Source organism: Podarcis tiliguerta, assembly GCF_965153285.1.
Source record: "Podarcis tiliguerta genome assembly, chromosome: 4".
In the NCBI taxonomy this organism is placed as follows: domain Eukaryota; kingdom Metazoa; phylum Chordata; class Lepidosauria; order Squamata; family Lacertidae; genus Podarcis; species Podarcis tiliguerta.
The window spans coordinates 35988833-36012551 of record NC_139537.1 but is presented as its reverse complement, the minus strand read 5'-3'; the positions used below and the strand labels follow the sequence as shown (position 1 = coordinate 36012551).

General features: G+C 42.7%; 1 protein-coding gene and 1 long non-coding RNA gene across 4 annotated transcripts in view; both read left to right on the top strand.

Annotated features, from left to right (window-relative positions):
- The window catches only part of GUCA1C (guanylate cyclase activator 1C), a gene marked incomplete at its 5' end in the record, with an annotated part of 49009 nt that overhangs the window by 15548 nt on the left and 9742 nt on the right, over positions 1–23719 (top strand). The gene's annotated exons all lie outside the window — the stretch shown is intronic.
- LOC310676551 lies at positions 18821–21041 on the top strand. The gene is made up of 2 exons (XR_014510610.1): positions 18821–19021; positions 20704–21041. It is a non-coding gene; the product is annotated as an uncharacterized lncRNA (long non-coding RNA).

Sequence of the window (23719 nt, the reverse complement as noted above, 5' to 3'; positions counted from 1 at the left end):
CTTTGGCTCACTGTTCTCAAGGACTGTGTGGCGATGGTTCTGCCTCCTTTGATAGCTCCAGTGTTCTTCAGCAGGTCTCAGTCCCTAGGGGCTTCAAGGGAACCCTCAGCAGTCGGTCCAGGAGACCCTGGCTGCTTCTCCTCAACCTGTGGGGTGCCTGGTTCATCCTCTGAGGCCTTTGTGTCTAGTATCAGGTCAGGACTAGGCATGGCATCAGGATGTGAACCAGGACCGGCGAGGGGTGTGGCCTGGAGTTTTGGGGTAGCCAGGTAGAGTTCCAAAGGCCAGACCGACTGGCCCAGGGGGGCCTACATTTGGCTCCTAAGCCTGATGTTTCTCACCTCTATTATAGTCCCTAAGGATGTATCATCTACCCAAAGTTGTTCTCAGCTTCACCTTCTCACTCTTTCCTTTATCACCCCCCCCCCCCCGTTCACTACCAGCACATGCTCATCACCGACTTGATCTTTTTCTTCTTAGTTACCGCATACGTGGAACCTATCAGCCACGACTACTTAGAGATTGGCTTTTTGCCAGGAATAGCTCTCAAGGTCCTGAGAACTTGTTTGAAAGCTTGGTAACTCTTTGGGACGGGGTGTGTGTGTGAGAGAGATGCCTTCACTAAAATTGCAATGCGCCATATAAGCAGCCTTCTGATACGAATACATTTTCTTTAAATGTATCCCGAGAGTGGACCTATTTGCTGTACATATGTTACAGAACTCTTCTGGTTTAAAACAGGGGGCTGAAGGTAATCTTGCTTAAGTTTCTATTATTACTTAGCCTTTGTGCCCCCATCGTGTAAGAGGTTTAGATGAGTTGTCAGTACAGGGTTTGTTTGTGTGTGGATAGAAGCCACTGAAGATGGGAAATGAGGTAGATGAATAAAACACTGGAATTTAGGATACTTGCTGTGTGCTATGCAATGGGCGCCAATGAATCAGCACCTGCTGAAGATATTCTGAGCCAAGACGCCCACCACTGGTATACCAAATTTATGAAAGAGTGTCCATCGGGGCAACTGAGCCTGCATGAATTCAAGGCGCTTCTGGGTCTCACTGGTTTGAGTCCACAGGCAAATCATTATGTCGATCAAGTGTTCAACACATTTGACTTAAACAAGGTAAGCCCAATTTTATACCTTGATGCTAGGGTAGCTACCATTTAAATGCACTCTAAAAACAGCAGAATGGCTCACAGGCCTATGCTGCAAAGATAGTATTTTGCTATGCTCAATCTGGCTGCCTCTATAAGCATTCCTAATTGTTGTCATCATCTATTTATGTGGAAGTATTTAAAACATAGATATGCAGATAGATTAGATCGCTAGATAGATAGCTAGATAGATGATGGAAAAAAGAATGAAGCCAGTCTGAAAATTATGTTATATATATATATATATATATATTTCCCCAGTTAACCATTATCTCAATTGCTGGCAGTTGCTACTATAGTTTGAAAGCACTTTCAAAATACTCAAGAGTATATTATCACAATTTCAACCCATAGAGATAGGAGGAGAATATTTTTTTTGCTGTTGAAAATGGGAATTGAAGTATTGAGTAAACACTGCATGACCTGCCCTAAGCCTTGCTGAATATATAGAATCTTAAGCCCTACTCCATTAAAATTAATGGGAACTTCACAATTGGCTTATAAAGAAACAGGACTGTCTAGTGTCTTTTATTCACAAAACTGAAATCCTATTTGAAGACCCCTTTTTTCTGTTTGCTATTTCAATTCAGTCCCACTGGCTGTCAGGTCAATGCAATCTTCTATAAGATAATCAAATTTCTAACATGTCATTAAACCACAAGAAACTGTATTACTACTGAACATATACAGCATTTTAAATAAGCTTTCCACAAGCCATCCATTTATTTTTATTTTTATTTTCTGCTTGTCTGCACTCATTGCAAGCTGGCTTTCCAATCAATAGTTATGGCATTGTTTACCCCCTATATAAAATATTAAAATGAAAATAAGTTATTCATTAAACACCACTGGCTTGAATTTCATAACATATTACCGGAATAATAACAGCAACTTACCTGCCTTTAACAATAGGATTTGCATAGAGGCACATATATGCAATGGGTATCGCATATGTTAAGAAAATCAAACCCTTCTTTTCAGGCATCAGTCTATTGACTCTTGTCTGCTAAAATCAGAGGTCATATCTTGCTAATTGTTCATATACAGGCCTGTATTCAATGGTGTCCAGCTGCTGTTAGAAGGCACTTTGATTCAGTCAAGATTTTCATCGGTAGAATAGGAAGGGGGTAATTTCCCCCCTGATTTTCCTCTTCTCCTTGAAGTTCCCCAAGGCCCCTAATGTGATCCAAAGAATTGGGATTCAAAGACCCTTCAAAGCAGCTTGGAAGATGGTGTAGGAACGGCAAGGGGATCTCCGTCCCCAGACCTTTGCTGCTGGATCAAGTAGCTCTATCGGCATAGTATTATTATGATTATGATGATGATTATTATTGTTATTATTATTTCTTAGTCAACCTTCACTATGAGAGCTCAGGGTGTGCTATAGCAATTTAAAAATACAATCTGAAAATCAGTTTTTATTTGTTATCATTCCCCACGCCTGTGTGCCCCACACCCCTGAAACTGGCTCAGGGGATCCTAGGAGAACCCCTAGCACAGCACTTTGGGAGAGGGGAGGCAGATCGTTCCTTCAGCAGGCGGTATGCTTGCACCAATAGAACATTTGTAATAGTACATTGTTGAATTCCACCTACTAGATTTTACTACTCTGGATTTTATTCGTAAGTTTTAAATTGCCTTTAAATTTTCTCTTCCCTCTTCTCTGTTTAAAGTGATTATGTGTGTATGTGTGTTTGTGTGTGTGTGTGTATGTGTGTGTGTATATATATATATATATATATATATATATATATATATATATATAATATTTGTATATATTTTGCATATATTGTGCATGCATATATATATATATATATATATATATATAGATATAGATATAGATATAGATAGATATATAGCAAATTCTAGTAAGAGATCACCTGTGTATCAAAGAGAACTGTCGCGGTTTCAAGAGCTAGAGCAGTATGTGATGGTATTTTTGTTTTCCTCTATTCAGAAATGCAAATGGAAATAAAAAAGCAATTGGAATAGCTTGGAATTGGAGTAGTCCTATAATTAATTCCCCAATCCTAAACAATTTAAAACAAGGAGCTATTGGAGGTTATGAAACAAAATGACTGCATAATGTAAGTGTTTTATTTAACATGGAACCCTGGGGTACCTAATGCCTCCCAAATTAAGCATTGCATTCAAGCTCACGGTACACATTCACCTTTTAAAATGGTTTAGGAGATTTCAAGAGTGATTCATTCCTGCCGTTCCTTCAGACTGGGGTAATCCATTTATCAGCATGTACCACTGCTTTACTGATGTTCCATGTGGTATTCCACCTCAATAGCAATTTCAAAACAGCCATAATTTTTTATTGGCTTCCAGAATAAATTCAGAACAGAAGTGCAAGATAAAGTATAGATCAAAATTAAATATGTAAGTAAATAAATCTGCACAAGAGCATATCCAAGCTGCCAGTTCAGTTACTACTTTACAGAGACACACTCCAACTGATTTCAGTGGGGCTCTATTAACATTAAGTGGTTGTGGAATTGTTTTAGAAGCTAGGGTTTGCATCATATTTCTATTCAGCAGGGGAACACCAGGTGCACATGGTTAGCGCATTAAACCAAGGAACCTAATGACCAAATGCATGATCTGGAAGATATTTAGTTCAAATTTAATCCTGGCTAGGAACTCACTAAGGTTGTGTACATGCTACAGGTTAATCTAGAATTGAAGGAGCCTAGGTTCTTGTTTTTTCTACATGCTCCATACTCAATCCAGATCTTCTGCATATTTTTGGCCCCTGAAAAGTGCATCTTGAAAAACTGGTTTCACTCTGAAAATAAAAGTTCATCGCAGATTGAGTCTGCATTACCCTGCAGTTTGTCCATTTGAAAACAGATGTAGCTGTATACCAAGATGACAATCACCGTTTCCTTCTTCATTAGCACACATACATACATAATTTTATTTGTCTGGCACCTTTAGAAGTAAAACCATGCTCAAGGCTGTTTACAACATGGAAAAAAAATACATAATTACAAACATAACAAAATTAGTCATAAACAATCAATAGATCATCAAACCAAATTAAATAATTTCCACATAGAGCATAAGGTTTAAAATAAAGATACAAAAAATTAATTTCAATTTTAAAAAGAACCCTCCAGAAAACCCCTAAACAAGACTCCAACACAAGATTCTGCTCAGCAGCCTCATCTTTTGTGTTGTTGTTTAGTCGTTTAGTCATGTCCAACTCTTCGTGACCCCATGGACCAGAGCACGCCAGGCACTTCTGTCTTCCACTGCCTCTTGCAGTTTGGTCATCTTTTGTAGCTGGAGTCAGTCAAGGCCCCACCCTCCCAGGCCAGGTAGGGAATGACCTACAAGGCAGGGAGCAGGTCTTCTAGAACTCACAAACAAGATGGGGCATGTGCAGGAAGGAAAATGTTTGAATAACTTAGTCAAGGGGAGGGTTTTCAAATACATATCAAGTAATCATACCCCTCCTTGCGGGTGATAGGATCTAGAATCATCTAGATTGAAAGCAACATGTTGAGGATGAGCATGAATGATTCCAGATTGAGAGAAAAACCTACATTTTTGTGCAGACAAACTGTAATCTGAACTTAACAATACTGCCTTAGTTTACACGGTAGTTGTAAAGACTCTTGAGATAATGTTTGGGAAGTGCTTTGAGCACTTTGGAAAACTGAGATGGAGTGGAAGTGCGGCAGGTATGAGTGACAGCTTGAACCAGCATTTGATTCACTGCTGTGCTCATCTGTCAGTTCAATTGTAAAGTTGGGAAGAACCCGCTGAGAGTGCTCTTTATTGAACATCTGTGTTCATCCTTGGCTTCTCTTGTCAATCTATGCAAACTCCCAGACAAGCTCATCCATAAAAAGTGGCGTACCCTAGCTCTCTCTTTGTTTATCTTAAGTTGTTCCTGGTTTCCCATCAACCACTTAGGGAGCCAAACTAGCTGTGCTGTTTTGCATCCTTAATGTGCTGGTGTTCTAAAATACAGATATTACCAGCTGGGTGCATGCCATGATCCCAGCAGTTACCAGAAAAACCAAGCTGGAAGCCACAGTGCTACCAGCTAAGGAACCAAACTAGGTTCCTGCCTCTGAGGTTGATGATTGGAGAGCCTCTGAACATGAGGGTGGCAGACAGAAGCCCATTGGGTCAGATGCCACAGCACCAGTGTCCATGAACCTGAGCCAATACCCTCACGTCTGTCTTCCCCCAAGCCTGAGAAGCCAAATGCCTCCCACAGTCCCTCATCAGTCCAACAGTGCCAGGAGCATATCAGACAGGAGACAATGCAGCAAAGGAGTGGAGCCTTTCTTCAGGCCACAGAATTGGCCCCTCAAAAGACTCTGCTTCTCCATAAGGGCGCAGATTCTGGAAGGAATGGACTGAGATACAGAGATACAGAAGGGCTCTGTTAGTTTCCACCCATATCAGAGCAAGTTGTCCACTGGGAACTCTCCATGGTGCTGGAATGACTGGTCAGCTTTGCTGCTCTACCTCATGGGCCCCTACACAGGACCAGGACTGGATTAATTAATGGAATCACAGCAGGCATGGAGAGAGAATCTGTTCAGGAAAAATGTTGCCTGCTTTTCTGAAGCTAATATTGGCTTGGAATTTCCCCCCCAAATCAAATACCAGCTTCAGGAAAGAGATTTTCCTTAGGGCCACATGGGCGGAAAAAGTTAAATCCCCCTCCATGTCTGCCACAATCACAATAACTACCAACCTCCAGCTGATACTATTTGCTTTTAAACAATCCTTGCACATTTATTGCAAAGACACGTTTAACTTCACATCTGCTTTGGCTCTCAGTGTGAGAGAAACATAGGTTTCTATATGTTTCTTGCAATTGACTACCAATGTCCTTGCTAATTATACAAATGATGTACAATGCTTCTCAGCAATTTCCTCATTTGTTTACCTTACGGGTCGGCATGTTCTGTTTATTTAAATGCATGTCTGATTTTATGTTGCTTTCCAATTTCCCCTGAAATAAGCCTCTTTCTCTTGAATAGGAACTTTGCATGCAGGTACTTAGATTCAGTAGCATTCCTTTGAAACAGGGGCATAAGGCAGGCAGGCCTGATGCTGGTCACATGACAGCAATGGGACCAGCTCAGGATCCACGGGCTCCCAGGCCACCTCAGCCTTTTCCTGTCCCTAGTAAATCCATTCAGCGCTTTTTGTAGGCTACTGCCCAAAGTGTCCCAGCGGTGGTACTCCTGCTTGCACACCCATTAGGTGGGCACAATAGGGAGTTCCACACCAGTGGAGAGATGTTGGCATCATTCTGTGGGCGGAGACTAGCAAAGACTGGTGGGCTGGGCAAAGGGACACCTCAACTCAATCCAAACTTCCTGCAGCCCAGAGCAAAGGGGCTTTGCATTGCAGCCAGAGTGTTCAGAACATTTCCTATAGGTTACATATCTCAGTAATCTTTACAACAGTTCCAATGAGAAGTGAATGAGGTGATGAATGTGCTATCTCTCCCAGAAGAAGAGAAGAAGAAGAGTTTGGATTTGATATCCCGCCTTTCACTCCCTTTAAGGAGTCTCAAAGCGGCTAACATTCTCCTTTCCCTTCCTCCCCCACAACAAACACTCTGTGAGGTGAGTGGGGCTGAGAGACTGTGACTGGCCCAAGGTCACCCAGCAGCTGCATGTGGAGGAGCGGAGACGCGAACCCGGTTACCCAGATTACGTGACTACCGCTCTTAACCACTACACCACACTGGCTCTCCAGAAGCACCCGAGCCTCCATGAAGGACTCCCGTGCAATGCAGAAACATAATTTTGCAATAATTTAAATTGTGTGGGAAGCCTTCACAAATGCAGGAAGCTCCCCACTTCAGAAATCACCCTTCAGCCCATGGAGAGTGATGGAATTGCAATTTCAGGGCAGAACTAGCATGTTTATCACCACATCGCCCCATTACCTAGGACTGCCATATTTCAAAAACCAGGACACGCCGGCACCCACCAGCAAAATGTTGAATTTACTGTTTAGAAGAACACTGTCTATTATCTTTCTCACATCTCAGATGGAGGGCTGAAAATGAGAGAATAGCAGCATGTCGAAAGTAAGCTAGGAAGTATAGTGAGACTTGACCAGGAGACTTCCTTTTTAAAAAATCTCTAACACATTTTGCCACCTATAACTAAGACTGCAATCATCTCCACCTACCGTGGAGTAAGCTGCTTTGAACTCAATGGGACTTATTTCTGAGTAGACATGTACTGGATAGCACTGCAAGGTACATAATTATCGGTTGCAGTTTAATACCCTTTCCTAGAAGGAACCAGTTTCAGATCACTGCATAGATGAAAAAGAAACCGAAATACACAATAAACATTAATTTAGAAACTATTATGTAGCACTCACAGAAACCAGAAAGCCATGTTAACGGAACACTTTTGAGTAACAATGCTTTCTCTATTTATTTCAATTAACTTTCTGTTGTTTTGCTGTGATTGCTTGAAGTCACTCTGGGGCAATTTCTGCTTAAATTACCTGCTGATTCCAATTAGAGGTGTTTAGCATGCTATTAAATGCCATGTACAGCTCATAAGCTGAACTGCCTACCACAAATAACAAGAGCAATAACAATTTTCTATGCTATCTTTTCCTCAAATGGCTAACTTCACATGTACCAACATTTTGGGGCTATAAGGAAAGTTAAGTTGAAATTGATACTGGTGAAATTACAAACTTGCAGCTCCAGTATTTGCGTAGTGTTTTTACTCTTATTAACAGTTATTAGACCAAACACACATTCAGCAAAGGGTTTTCCCTGTTTAAAATATTCAGAAGTAATCGTGCTGAACTGTGTGCAGGGTGTGTTAATATATTCAACACATTGCAATTGGTGGAGGAAGAGTGCTGGGGAAGTGCACAACCCCCGGCAGCTCAATCCTGGTGGGGTGCCATCGTGGCTGCCCCCCCCCCCCGCGCACGCTGGGTGCCATGCCCCCCGGGACACGCGCCAGCCCTGCTCTCCACCCCCCAGTGCCGGAGCATGAAGCTGCGCCATTGCACATTGCACACATTGCTAGTTCTTCTATTTTAGCCATGATGACTGGGGCTGATAGTTGTATTCCAAAACATCTGAAGGGCATCAGGTTAACAAAGGCCAGGAATGCTAAGGTTCGTATTTCACATACAGGGCTTGACCAGTCCAACATCAAAGGTTTATTCCATTGTTTTCCATTTCTGCCAGATTTCATCCATATGGTAATTGCCCTGAAACCCTCTTTCCTTTCTAGGCTATGGTTAAATTTCAGTTCCAAGGACCCCTCCAGACTAGTGTTGTTGTTTTGTGTGGGGTTTTTTTTGCAAGTCTATTCCGCAACATGGATACAAGCATTAAGGGTGGAATTATACAGGACCATCCACACATCATTGCATTTTCATAGTCCTGCAATGCTTCCACAGTGTCACCATATTATTACTATCTGGAGGAGCACTTTGGCAATACAGTGCGACAAAAACAGGACGGGAGGGACACAACCGGAACATTTGTGGTTATAAAAAGTTACAGGATTTCAGCTGGAGGTTACAGGGCCTGCACTAATTAGAAATGAAGCAGAATGTCCTCTCTGAAACTCTGAAAAGTGGTAGAAAAATCTTTAAAATAAGATAATGTAGAAATTGTATTTCATCCCTTGCCGTACTTCTCCTTTTGGCAAACTTCTATTCCTATCACTTTATGTCCAGTGTCAAGGAAAGCTTCACCTAGGGAATTTCCACCTCTCCTTAGCTGTACAGGTATATGTTTCCTGCTGGAAAATGGATGACAACTATATTGGCTGTTTCCTTCTCCCTCTACTTGTGTTTAACTGCATACATGCCCAGGGACTGAGAGCTACTGGTGCTACATTGTCTCGGTAGAGAAAGAGAAAAGAATATGAGCCACGAGGAAAATAACTATTCTTGCTTTTTGAGGCTTATGCAAAAGGAAATACAATCCCTAGGGGGTACTCCAACATACAGCTATGTTTACGTGTTGTTTTTCCTTTCTATTGATTTAAATACTGTATCTCTGCATTTATTAGAAAACTTTCTTCAGAGTCTGCACACAGAAGCCGCTTGGTGTTTCTGTTTCTGATTACTTGGTTATAGTTTAGATTTTGTGATGTTTCTTTTCTCCTTTGTTGAATTTTTATTTGACTAGATTTGTTACTTAACTTCAGAAAATAACAAAAAGTAATAATAATAATAAAGTAGTTCATGCAGTGGCGCAGCTGAGGCTGGAACTCAGAGCTAAAGTCTGTGGCCCTACAGCCCCACCTTCTGTAAAAAAATGACCACCAGATGCTAGTGACAGAGCAAACAAGTCCAGCATCAGCATTTGGGCCAGCATGGGCATGCCAACTGACTTTAGTCACCACAGCATACGCTCTTTCTAATCTTAAAAAAAAAAAATTACAATCCGGGATTGCTGGCTGGTTATGTAAATGGTGACAAGAGGCTTTGAAAATAATTATATTTTCCTGCAACAAAATAATGCTTCTTGACAAACAATGTTTTTAGCATCAGGGCAGCAGAAGCAAATACCATTTTATTTCTTTAGTTGTGATTGTGCTTGAAGGGAGTTTAAAATGTGAAGCTGAACATGCTCCTAGTTTTGTTTTGTTTTTCAAAATTAGGACTGGCAAGCTGCTTTTTTGGCTTTCACCTATCAGGACTGTAGAAACCGCTGTAAATCATGAAATGGTGGAGGGGAGAAATGTTAATTGTCTGCTTCACAACTGTGAATACACATGGTGATCTAAAGGGCCCTCCTCATATGAGGGTTTAAAACTATCCAGCTGCACCACTGAGTTTATGTGCTTAAATCAACTTTTCCCCAACTTGGTGCTCTTCAGATGTGGCTGGTCCTGCTGGCTCTGGCTGATGGGAATCGTAGTCAAAAACATCAGGAGGGCATCAGGCTAGGAAGCATTATTTAAATAAAAGATGCAGTCTGAACCGAGTAGGAAGTGACAAGCTTCAAGGGGGAGAAGGCAAAATCTAGCCTAGTGTTTTCTTTGCAAATTTGCTTTGGATCAACAAGGGGAGACTTAGCATCAACACTGAATGAATCAAACTGCTGCCCAACTTTTGTAGGAGTTCCCATGCCTCTCTGTAGATACAGCCCACATATCTGCAATCAGCCCTCCATGTGTTAACACAAGTCTTCTAGATGAAAATATTTATCACAGTTGGCATCTGTATTGGATCTGAATTGATTTGAACTACTGCAATACGCTCTATGTGGAGCTACCTTTGAAGGTGACCCGGAATCTACAACTAATCCAGAATGAGGCAGCGAGACTGGCGACTGGGGGCGGCCGCCGAGACCACATAACACTGGTCTTGAAAGAATTTGTTGGCTCCTAGTACATTTCCGAGCACAATTCAAAGTGTTGGTGTCGACCTTTAAAGCCCTAAATGGCCTCAGCCCAGTAGACCTGAAGGAGTGTCTCCACCCCCATCGTTCTGCCCAGAAGCTGAGGTCCAGCACCGAGGGCCTTCTGGCGGTTCCCTCATTGCGAGAAGCAAAGCTACAGGGAACCAGGCAGAGGGCCTTCTCGGTAGTGGCATCTGCCCTGTGGAACGAACGCCCTCCCATCAGATGCCAAAGAGATTAAAAACTACCTGACATTTAGAAGACATCTGAAGGCAGCCCTGTTCAGGGAAGTTTTTAATGTGTGGCATTTTAATGTATTTTTAATCTTTCTTGGAAGCCGCCCAGAGTGGCTGACGAAACCCAGCCAGATGGGTGGGGTACAAATAATAAATTATTATTATTATTATTATTTACTTGCTGTTGGTTTTAAATGGTATATATGGGGAATCAAACCATGCAGATCGTACTCAGAAGCACAGTTTGTCTAATACTGCAATCTTACACACCCCTACCTGGTAAGTAAGTTCCATTGAAATGCATAAGACCATGGTGTTAGCGACACAGGGGCTGTTCACGTTGTGCTGTCCATATATACAAGGAGTATGCCACATGTTCAGCTGCTTGTGTGAATGACTATACACCCAGTACACCTGGATTGGACTTCTCCAAAATGTGGAGTAAAGAATCAGTGATGGCCAACTTGGAAAGCTTTAAAAGAGTATTAGAGGGCATAAGGCTAACAGTGGCTACTAACCCTAATGGCTCTGTTCTACCAACACTATCATAGGCAGTATGTTTGTGAATGCCTGTTGTGGGAATCACAAGTGAGGAGATTGCTGTTGTACTCAGGTCCTGCTTTCAGGCTCCCCATAGGTTGGCCACTGTGAGAACAGGGTGGTCTAGACTGGCCATTGGTCAGATCCACTAAGCTCTTCTTACATGCGCTGGTGCACACATGCAGAAGATACCCATGTATGATCACAGGCAGTGCTCCACACATCAAATGAAGAGTAAAGAATGTAATTATCAGGTGGTATTTGGCATTACAGCTATATCAGTTTCACATTAAGTGTAGGAAAGGAAATGAACATAAAAAGGTGTGTTGTATGTCCAGGTATGGAGCAAACATATTGGAAACTGTGGCACTTCTTTAAAGGGGGTGAGCAGGATTTGGCAGTGTGATCATTTAGTTGTGTGGTACAATAATCAATCTTTCTCCAAAGGGAATTCTGGGAATTGTAGATTCATGAGAGGATCAGGGGTCTTCTGACAACTCTCAACACCCATAGCAAACTACAATTTGCAGGATTCTTTGGGGGAAGCCATGGCTGTTTAATGTGATATGATGGGGCCTTTGTCAGAGTGGGCTTGTAGCCTTATTGCCTTATTGAAGTTCACTGATTGGGTCTGCGTTGCTCCTGGACAGGAGGAAAGAAGTCAAATGACACTGAGGTTGATTCAAAGAAAGAGTTCATTCTGCTCTCCGGATAGCAGAAGGCACTTGCGTGATCAAGTCCACAGCAAGTCCAAAGAAATGAGAAGTTTCATGCAGTATATATATCCTCCAGACACCCTCTCCCCCTTCCCCAGCCACGTCAGCTTGTACACGCAGGTTGACATCACAGATGTTCCTGCTCCGGCACTCTTAACCATAAAAGGGATTTCCTTCTGGCACTTCTGACCATAAAAGGATCTTCCTCTTCCTACTCTTATCTTGAAGGAAGAGGTCATCATCTCTGAGAACACGCTTCTGGTGTTGTTCCCAGACTTGGGTCTGTGCGTCTTTGTGGTCAGAACATAAGATAAGGCACAAACGTGTTTTCTCTGTTCTACTGGTGCAGTCAGGGTCATCCTTGACGTCACAAACTGATAAAGGAGAGAGCTGTGTTCTTGTTATGCATTTGCTCAACGGCTCAAGTTTATGCATTTTAGCTAAGGAAAAATAGGGATTTTGGTGCAGTTTAAAACTGCCTGCACAGTCAGTTTGGGGTTTTGGGAAACCCATTCCTTCAGGCTCAGTAACCTTTACAATGGCTTCGTAACTGGATTCGGTATGGATCAATTCAGTGTGAACCCTTCAGATCTTTTCCTGGTCTGAAGTTTTGCTCTATTGATGCATTAGTTTTATTTTAGTGTAAGGGTTGCTGGCCACTATGGATCGTCCTCAGTCAACACTTAGAGAGGTAGATAGAAGCATTCTTTCTTTTGTTTCTTCTTGGTTGTTTCAATTTATTTATCCACCACACTGAATGATCTGGCTCTATATACACAAGTTGCTGAAGCATTAGCTGGCTCTGTAGGCTGACAGAAAGATGAAATCTCTCCTGAAAGAGAGCCAGGAAGCCAAGGAGGCACCAAGGACAGGACGCAGCAGGGAACAATTTTACAAGATTGGGGTGGGTATCCAGGCAGGGTTGGATACCAACCTTCTCCCTGAAACAGCTAGTGTCAATAAGGAAGAAGAGCAAGAAGAAAAATTGTTGTTGTTGTTTTGCTTTTTTCTAAAATCCACATAAAATCTAAAATTACAAAATCTAGGGGGACCTGGAGAGGGCTCAATAAAATGTTTGAGGGCCAAATATGTTGGCCACCCCTGTGCTACAGCTGAGGCTGATGGGAGTTGTAGTCCCAAGCAGCTGGAGGGCACCAGGTGGATGAAGGCTACTGAACACAACATGCTTCCTTCCCCCAGATACCACCACTGATCCTTTTCTACCTCTTCCCAGTCACATTCTGATCTATCTTCTCCTTTGCACCCACCTTCTGATATTCTTCTTCTTTTCTCCTCACTCCAACATGATGATGATAATAAACTGGAGATCTGCACAGGCACAGGTCTGCAGTGGGTCTGTGAGCTTTTTATAGCAAACCACCATGCAGGCCTTCAATCTGTGCACAGATGACTACGAAGAAGAAGAAGAAGAAGAAGAAGAAGAAGAAGAGAAGAGTTTGGATTTGATATCCCGCCTTTCACTCCCTTTAAGGAGTCTCAAAGCGGCTAACATTCTCCTTTCCCTTCCTCCCCCGCAACAAACACTCTGTGAGGTGAGTGGGGCTGAGAGAAGTGTAACTGGCCCAAGGTCACCCAGCAGCTGCATGTGGAGGAGCGGAGACGCGAACCCGGTTACCCAGTTTACGTGACTACCGCTCTTAACCACTACACCACACTAACCCTACACGTCTAGGGATGGATGCTCATCTCCTTGTATCTTTGGATCTTGAAACTATAGCTACATATTCACCATATATTTAAAAGACATCTCCCCCCCCCCCAAAAAAAAATAAAAGAATCATGGGAACAGCAACAGTTGCTCTGGGAATGGTGAGCTACAGTTCTCAATATTCTTTGGGGAGAAATAATATGCTTTAATTGTATGGTAAGTGTATAGCCTACGTCTCTATGGATTCATAGGCTATTGAAGACAGAGAGACAGACTGAAGACAAAGGACTTATATGTTCTGTGGATTTATTCTTCATTTCCACACAATTTAATGGGTGGAATAATGGTGAACCTGCTGATAGGTGGCAAGATACACATAGTATCTTGAGAACAATTGCTCATCTAGTTCTAATTCAGTCTGTCCCATCTCTTGACACCAGTGTCCTAGCTAAGGCCCTGTTAGAGGAAAAGATCCCACTCATAGTTAATTTGTCTCCTAAACAGGTGACGACATATGGGCACTTGATCTTCCCTATGTCCAATTTATCATCCATTGTTTACCGTCTGTGTTAACACTTCAAACTACCATTTCTCCACGATATTTGAAGCTACCACAGACACTGCTAAAAGACATTTCACTACCTGCCCAATGCAGGTTGCTCTCTGCTAACATCAGTGAGGTCAAGGAGTACCTCACCTCTGTCTGATGTATGTATGTATACATGTATGTATGTATGTATGTATGTAGTTATTTAAGGCCCTTCTTCTAAGCCACCTTTCCAAATCTAAATATCTTCCCAAAACAGAATTCAAATTATCATTAAAAAAAGCTGTGTAAAACAAAACATTGAAGTTCACAATCAAAATAAAAGCAGTAAAACAATTTCATTTCATGCCAGCTATTGCATCATAACCCCAGTTCACAACTACTGAAGGTCTACAGAAAAGCATGTTCCAGGCAAACTGAGGTTCTTGCAACCCAGCTCTGATGAGACATCTCAGCTGGCTAGACTATGCCTTTAGTCTGGCTCTTTGTGAGCCAGGCCAGCATTTCTGGAGCTCATTTTCCAGCAGTATTAGGAAGAAAAGAAGGCTTTTCATCTAGATATATCTTTGTGTGTATAGTGGAAACAGAGAGACTTCAGTTTCACATATGTTCAATTTCCCTTTTGTTCTCATCCTTTGGTATATAATATGTTTGTTGGGGGCTCAAGTGTACAATCTTCAGCACATGTAAATGCTATCAGAAACATTGGCATTAAATGGCACATCTGTCACAGCACATTTGTCCAGCATTGTTTGCAATTAAAAATAACAACAACAATACGGTTTTGTAATTTGGCAACAAAGCTAGATGGCCAGAGTCTTGCCATATCTAGGAATTGCAACCCTGTGGAATTTTTACATTCATTCCGATAATCTCGTTTTTCAAATAATTTTGGTAATGAAAGGTGGGATTACTTTTTCTAAGCTGTCAGAATCCAGCCCTTGGCCAGACCTGATATTAACCTCTTCCCACTATCTTGCTGATGCTTCTTAAGAAGTGTTTTAAAAGGCAGAGGGGTTGGCTTAGTGGTCTAAGCTTTTGGTTAGGAATGCCCAGACTGTCTGGAAGACTGACAGGTTTATAAGCTTCATGAAGCTGTGACTTAGCTTTTCATCCTTTCACTGTAGATAAATGATATACGCTGTGACAATAGAGATCATTTAAAAAAACAGTAGCTGAGGGTTTTTTAACCAAGGTAACTGGGATGGCCAGAATTCTACTACAATACGCAATCTATTTAATGATTTTTTTATTCTAGGGCTGCACTTAATATATGCTGGTTCCAATGTTAGCACATTTTGAGACTTGTTTTAACAGATATTAATCTATATTTTTATATTGTTCTCATCCACCCTGGGATCTAATGGTGCAGCTTGGGCAATAATAATAATAAACTTTTAATTATTACTATTATATGTAGCTGATCAGAGTAGTAAACTGGCTGAACATTTACACTGTTTCACTGCTCTTTCACACCTTTTTTGTTCCCTGGATGCTGCCTATTTGCAGTGCTCGTTTGAACCTTCTCCTTTCCTCCCAGAACCCTCAGCATCATTTGCCCACCCTGCAATTTAATCTTGACTGTGGATTTGGTTTTACGAGCATCTGTAACTTTATCACATGTGGTGTCGTGACATCAATAACATCATGTGAGATCACATGAGCCAACATCAGAGTCCTGATGAGTCAGAGGACCATGAAACCAAAGGAATAAAGAGGAAACGGTACCAAGAAGAACAGGATTTGAGGGCAGTGCTAAGCCATCACTTGCCCATGTGGGCATATAGGGATGAAATAAGTGCTGTATCTAAAACAGGCATGAAGACTCTTTGGCCCTCCAGATGTTGCTGAGCTGTCATGGACTGGCCAGATGCAAAGGACTGGTGGGAGGCACCAGCTGGGGAACCCCCAAGGGAACCTCCGGGGGAAGAAGGCTCAGAGCCAAGGGATTGGTGGTGGGAAGACGATGAGTGGTCAGAGGGAGAAGACTGGGAGAATCATAGAATCATAGAATCTTGGAGTTGGAAGAGACCACAAGGGCCATCGAGTCCAACCCCCTGCCAAGCAGGAAACACCATCAGAGCACTCCTGACATATGGTTGTCAAGCCTCTGCTTAAAGACCTCCAAAGAAGGAGACTCCACCACACTCCTTGGCAGCAAATTCCACTGTCGAACAGCTCTTACTGTCAGGAAGTTCTTCCTAATGTTCAGGTGGAATCTTCTTTCTTGTAGTTTGGATCCATTGCTCCGTGTCCGCTTCTCTGGAGCAGCAGAAAACAACCTTTCTCCCTCCTCTATGTGACATCCTTTTATATATATGAACATAGCTATCATATCACCCCTTAACCTCCTCTTCTCCAGGCTAAACATGCCCAGCTCCCTTAGCCGTTCCTCATAAGGCATTGTTTCCAGGCCTTTGACCATTTTGGTTGCCCTCCTCTGGACACATTCCAGTTTGTCAGTGTCCTTCTTGAACTGTGGTGCCCAGAAATGGACACAGTACTCCAGGTGAGGTCTGACCAGAGCAGAATACAGTGGCACTATTACTTCCCTTGATCTAGATGCTATACTCCTATTGATGCAGCCCAGAATTGCATTGGCTTTTTTAGCTGCCTGTTGGCTCATGTCAAGTTTGTGGTCAACCAAGACTCCTAGATCCTTTTCACATGTACTGCTCTCAAGCCAGGTGTCCCCCATCTTGTATTTGTGCCTCTCATTTTTTTTTTTGCCCAAGTGCAATACTTTACATTTCTCCCTGTTAAAATTCATCTTGTTTGTTTTTGCCCAGTTCTCTAATCTGTCAAGGTCATTTTGCAGTGTGATCCTGTCCTCTGGGGTGTTAGCCACCCCTCCCAGTTTGGTGTCATCTGCAAATTTGATCAGGATGCCCTTGAGTCCATCATCCAAGTCGTTGATAAAGATGTTGAATAAGACCGGGCCCAAGACAGAACCCTGTGGCACCCCACTAGTCACTCTTCTCCAGGATGAAGAGGAACCATTGATGAGCACCCTTTGGGTCCGGTCAGTCAGCCAGTTACAAATCCACTGAGTGGTAGCATAGTTAAGACCGCACTTTACCAGCTTCTTTACAAGAATATCCACTGCGTTCCCTTCATCTACCAGGCTTGTAATTCTGTCAAAAAACGAGATCAGGTTAGTTTGACATGACTTATTTTTCAGAAATCCATGCTGACTATTGGTGATCACAGCATTCCTTTCTAGGTGCTCACAGACTGTTTGCTTAATGATCTGCTCCAGAATTTTCCCTGGTATTGATGTCAGACTGACTGGGCGGTAATTATTTGGGTCCTCTCTTTTCCCCTTTTTGAAAATAGGGACAACATTTGCCCTCCTCCAGTCTGCCGGAACTTCGCCTGTTCTCCAGGAATTCTCAAAGATGACTGCCAGTGGTTCTGAGATCACATCTGCCAGTTCTTTTAATACTCTTGTATGCAGTTTATCTGGCCCTGGAGACTTGAATACATCTAAACTAGCCAAGTATTCTTGTACTATCTCCTTAGTTATTCTGGGCTGTGTTTCCTCTGCTGAATCATTTGCTCCAAATTCTTCAGGTCGGGCATTGTTTTCTTTATCGGAGAAGACTGAGGCAAAGAAGGCATTGAGGAGTTCAGCCCTTTCTGTGTCCGCTGTTTGCATTTCACCATCTTCTCCTCTGAGTGACCCCACTGTTTCTTTGTTCTTCCTTTTGCTACGAACATACCCATAAAAGCCTTTTTTGTTGCTTTTAACCTCTCTAGCAAGCCTGAGTTCATTCTGTGCTTTAGCTTTTCTGACTTTGTGTCTACACGTGCTATTTGTTTGAATTCCTCTTTGGTGGTTTCCCCCCTTTTCCATTTTTTGTACACATCCTTTTTTAATCTTAACTCAATTAAAAGTTCTTTAGATAGCCACCCTGGCTTCTTTAGGCACCTTCCATGTTTCCGTCTCATTGGTATTGCCTGAAGTTGTGCTTTTACTATCTCCCTCTTAACAAACTCCCAGCCATCATGAACTCCCTTTCCTTTTAGTATTACTGTCCATGGGATCTCACCCAGCACTTCCCTAAGTTTTATGAAGTCGGCTTTCTTAAAGTCAAGAAATTGAGTCCTAGTATGCTTGGCTGCTCCTTTCCGCTGTATAGTAAACTTCAGAAGAGCATGATCAGTCGCACCTAATGATCCTTCCACTTCTACCCCACTAACCAGGTCATCAACATTGGTTAGGACCAGATCTAAAATGGCTGTTCCTCTTGTTGCTTCTCCCACTTTCTGGACAATGAAGTTGTCTGCAAGGCCAGTGAGGAATCTGTTTGACCTTATGCTCTTGGCTGAGTTTGACATCCAACAAATATCTGGGTAATTGAAGTCCCCCATTACTACTATCTCCCTTCCTTTTGCATGCTTGGCCATCTGTTCCAGGAAGGCATCATCTATGTCCTCTGTTTGGCTTGGGGATCTATAGTAAACTCCCACAATGAGGTCACTGTTATTCTTCTCTCCCTTAATTTTGACCCAAATGCTCTCACTTTGGCTTTGAGGTTCTAAATATTGGATCTCTGATCTCTGGGAGGAGGATGTATCGGCAGCAGAAGAGGCAACAGGGCTTAGTGAGCAGGAATGAGCTGGAGCAGAGAGCAGTCCTGATTCAGAGGCTGGAGAGGAGGTGGGGCAGGAGACAGAGTTGAGACAGGTTGCTGAAGAATCCAAGGAGTCTCCCCTTCCTGGTGTGACCAGCTCCCCTCGCCTCCTGGTCTCCCAGAACCCGAAGAGGTATGAAGAGAGCAGAGCAAAGAGAGACAAGACAAAGGAGCCTCAGCTTGCTGGGGGATCATCCGGGAGGAGGAATCTTAAGAGAGTGGTGGGAAGGCAAAGACCTTCAGTCCTCACAACTGCCTCACTGGGGCAAGACCTACTGGGAACAGTTGCTGCACTAGACCTGCACTGTTTTCGGTTCTTTGAATAAAGAGTTAACTTCACTGACACCGAGTGTTTTGTTGCTGACCTGCTCCGGACTGCAGCTCCTGACAACTACAACTTCCATCATCCCTAGTCATTGGGCCAAGCTTTCTGGGAGTTGTAGTTCAGCAGTTGGAGAGTCAAAGGTTCCCCACACCCGATCTCAAGAAAAACATCTCAAGATTCTTAAGCTCTGACCAAGCAATTCTCCCTTTACAGGTGGGTATGGACTTTTGTCTTATAAAACCTGAAGGCAAGAGATCCTGTTCTGGCCCTTCCTGCCCCATTGCCCCCCCCCCCCCGCCGTGCTAAGAGCAGCTGTGAGTGGGTTGTTTACATTAGGACCATGAGCATAGCTGTCAACCTTTCCCTTTTTTTTGCGAGGAATCCTATTCAGAATAAGGGAATTTCCCTTTAAAAAAGGAAAACATTGACAGCTATGACCATGGGAAGAACCCCTTTCCCCACAAAAATCACACCCCAGTCTTCTAAGCAGTCTCACTGGGATCGCCTGTGCTATGTATCAGTTTCGGTTAGGCTATCAGAAGGGAAAGAACTGCAGTTTGAACAGGGGATTATCAACGCTACTCTAAATATAAAAGGATAACGACCTTGTTAAGCTTCCAGCTTCCAGTGCCTGTTACCTAACCCTTGCATAATGTTCTAATCTCACATGTCCCATTTTGTTTTTTTATGGGCACAACTGTCTCTGTAGGCTGTGAACAAGGACAGTGGGCTTTGAAGGACTGTGGCTGTAAGTAGTGGAGTTGTTCCTACCCAATTTTACAGCCATTTTACAGGGGTTTCGTTCTACAAAAATCCCACTGATGGTCACAGAATGTGCACCCGAATGTGGCAGGGAAAGCGGTAGCTCTTTCTGGGATTGTCCTTTATACACACATTCTACGATATATTGCATCCAGTTGCCAGATTGTACATATTACATGATGCTGCAGTCCTACTGGCGCAAGGTGCAAATATCTCGCCATCCTGGGAAGCTAGTAAAGGAAAGTTGATACCTTCTTTCTCTTGCATGAAGAATTCTCCAACATAGACGCCTCCTCCATGCATATCTCCCAGCCCCCTGTATATGGATTGGACCATCCCTCGAGTTTTTAGCCCTCAAGGATGTAACAATAAGCTTGGAAGTCTATGGGCAATACTTGATGGAAGATCAGGATTCCATTCAGATGGCATGAAAGCCTTCTGAGCATATGGACATGTTGTTGCCACCTTGTGGTCAAAAGGCAGAATTTGGAGTTTCTGTCAGAATTCTGTAGTGCTGTGGGCTTATCCACACTTCTCTCCTGCTGCTTCCCCCTACCTCCTGGGGAAAACCATTGCCTTTTTTTTTAATGTATCACTAAAGAGTGGGTTTTCCCTTGGAAAGGAGCGGGGGCAGACTGCTTGACCCCGTGCTTTTTAGGCAGAAGTGTGGACAAGCCCTGTGCCCCAAAATTATCATGTCTTTCTCTCTCCTCGTCATTCTCCATCAGGCTAGGGATGATGGGAGCTGTAGTCTAAAAACATCTGGAAGGCGCCAGATTGGGGGAGGAACAGCCTCTTGCCTGAAGGTTCCTGGAATGGAAGCCCCAGAAGAGATCTCAGAGCACAGAAGGGATTGTTATCTTCATGAAACCACAGCTGTAGAAAGTCTCTGAACAAAGAACATTGAATCAGATATAAAGATCTGGCACTCAAGAATGTGCTTCAGGCCCTGCACACATTCTGCTCTTCCTCCTTTCTGTGTTTGCAATAACCATAGTTTGCCTCAGGCTCCCAACCATAGTTTCAAATCATGCTCCGAGATTGAGAAAAAAATGTATAAGACTGAGCTGCTTGTTTGTTTGTTTGTTACAGGAATAAGGTCCTCTTGGATAGGCATACATCGTACTAGGAATTATTGTACTTCAAATGACTCCATTTTCTTTTCCTAATGTTTCTGTGATTGTCTGCATCTTTTTTTTCATTTTGGCACATCTGGGTGTTTATATAGGATGCTTTGATGCCATTGTACCACACGCCATTGGATGTCATGTTAGTATACAAGTCTAATATAGTTTGATAGTCTATTTTCAAGGCTTGAGTTTTTTCCTCTTTTTTGGGTCACTTAGTGCATATGTATCTTCAACTTCGAAGGGTGTACTGTTGCATGCTTTCTGGCCCAGTGAGATCACCCTCCTCTCCTTAAATGTAATTATATAAAAGACAGACTTATATAGTGCACTTGTATAAATACTGAAAAATCCCCAGTAATGTCCTTCGTGAATTTGGCTGAACCTCCTATTTAGCCAGGTATGTTAATAGCCTTGTAAGCACTAAATATTTATTTATTTTTACAGATTACTGCACTGAAAATATGTAGTTATAATTTGAATATGCAGTTGTGAGATTCTGGAGAACTAATTTGTTTCAATGCCTTTGTCCAGAACCAGGTTTATCAGACTAATGAAAGAGGACCAGGAAGGTTTGGAAGGCTATATAAGATGGGTGACATCCAGCATAGCATAGGCAAGGATCCACTTGTGCAATGCAGTTTTGGCTTCGTCTCCCCCCCCCCCAAGCCCTCTCACACCCGCAGAATTGCTAATGATGGTTGGGGGGCCTCTAATTTTGAGGTTGAGGGGTTGCTGCAGAGAGGAGAGCAGAAATCCCATTGCACAAGTAGGTGGACAGCATTGGGAGTCACCCTATGTATCAATAAACTTGGTTGACATGATACAGCTTAATGATCCTTGCAGAAAACTGTAATTATTCTCCAGGAAAGGCGCAAGAAATTGTTCAGCACCGTTTCCCATGTTTACCTATATCTATAGGGACAGACTTAATAGAACCTCAAAGATGTTCTATTGTGGATAAACCCTCAAAGAGACTTTTTCATTATAGTGAATTGAGCGGAACCATAGTGGAACCCAAATTATTCATTTGTGTTTGTTTTTTTACATCAAGAGGCGGCTTCCTTTTTTACATATCAAGAAGTGCTATTTGTTTTTGTCCATACTTTGAATTGTCCAATCCTGCACTAGTGCTCAGTGACAAATGAATTCCTTCCCCATCTAACCCCTGCCCTTTTCTGTTTGGGAATTTATTCATTTTCAGCAATTTTTTGTTTGTTTTTGTCATGATGTTGGATAATGATGTAGTTGTTGCAAGCGCTGGGGTGCAACTCAGCTTGTATTGAAGATGGTGGGGCTGAATGGGGAGAAGGCATATAGAGAAATGAACCTCCAGGCGTCCTAGACTGTCCCTTTAACCTCTGTTAACCTTCCCCAGGGATGGGCTTTGGTAACACAGCAGGCTGAACAAGATTAAAATTTGGTGCCCCTCCCTAAAATTTCTTATTTTCACAATAATTCCTTTTAGTACAGTTGCTTTTCATGGATTTCAGTAGATACACATATAAAAATAGGTTTTATAATAATAATTTTGTGCTCCCTCAGCTTGGCACCCTGTGGGGGGGGGGCTGCCTGCACGGCCCTAAATCTGCTGCTGCCTTCTCTCAGGTGTTGGACTGATACTTTCAGGGGGGGGTCATCACACTTCTTTTTTTCCTGTGGTTTCTAGGCCCAGGTTAATAATTTCTAGGCATAGGTCCAAGTGGGGTTTTGTTTTTGTCCTGATCCTTTCCCTGGGAAAACCCACTGTTTACCACTGAACTGGAACAAACATCAATCAGGTTCTGAGTCTAAAGGGTTGTGACACAGAAAATTAAGCTAGCTTGTTTTCTCCTGCTCCAGGGGGTAGGACCCAAACCGATGGGTTCAAATTAAAAGGAAGGATATTCTGACTAAACATCAGGAAGTGGAATGTTAGACAGTGGAATGGATTCCTTTGGAAGGTAGTCAACTCTCCCCTTTTTAAGCAAAAGTTGGATGGTGATCTGTCATGGATGCTTTAGGTAAAATTCCTGTATTGCAGAGGGTTGGGCTAGATCCTCACGGTCTCTTCCAGCTCTACAATTCTATGATTTTATGTGGCACAAATGGAATGAAGGGTGTGCTGATCTCATTTCCTATTCCACCCTCCTTCATCACCCCTTGGATTGAGGAAATATCTTTGTTTGTGTCTCCTGCCGAGAACAACAGGCATCCTCTTTAGATAGAACTAGGATCCTCTTTATCACACTTGTATTTCCTTTAATAAATTCAGCTTTCTTATTTTCCAAACGGAGAGTCTAAGTGAGATTGCATCTATAAATAAAGTGTGCTCCTCCAGCAGAGATTCAGTGTTCAGTTCAGGCTTCTGCTGATGCATCCAAATTCCATCAGTAACAGCATCCTGTTTTGTTGTGTAACATCTTACTAGTTTGGGTGCCTATTTTATGTCTCGTTCGAGTGAAATTAGACATTTGTTCTGTCAACCCATCAAGGCGGCATCCCTATGACTTTCCAGAGCTCCCCCAACACACGTGTTTTATTTTGGAAAGGGGAGTTAAGTGTGAAAATTTTACACAAAAGCAGGCCCTCTGTGCTATGAGGAACCTTGGTCAAATGGAGTTCCCAAAAGTGTAGA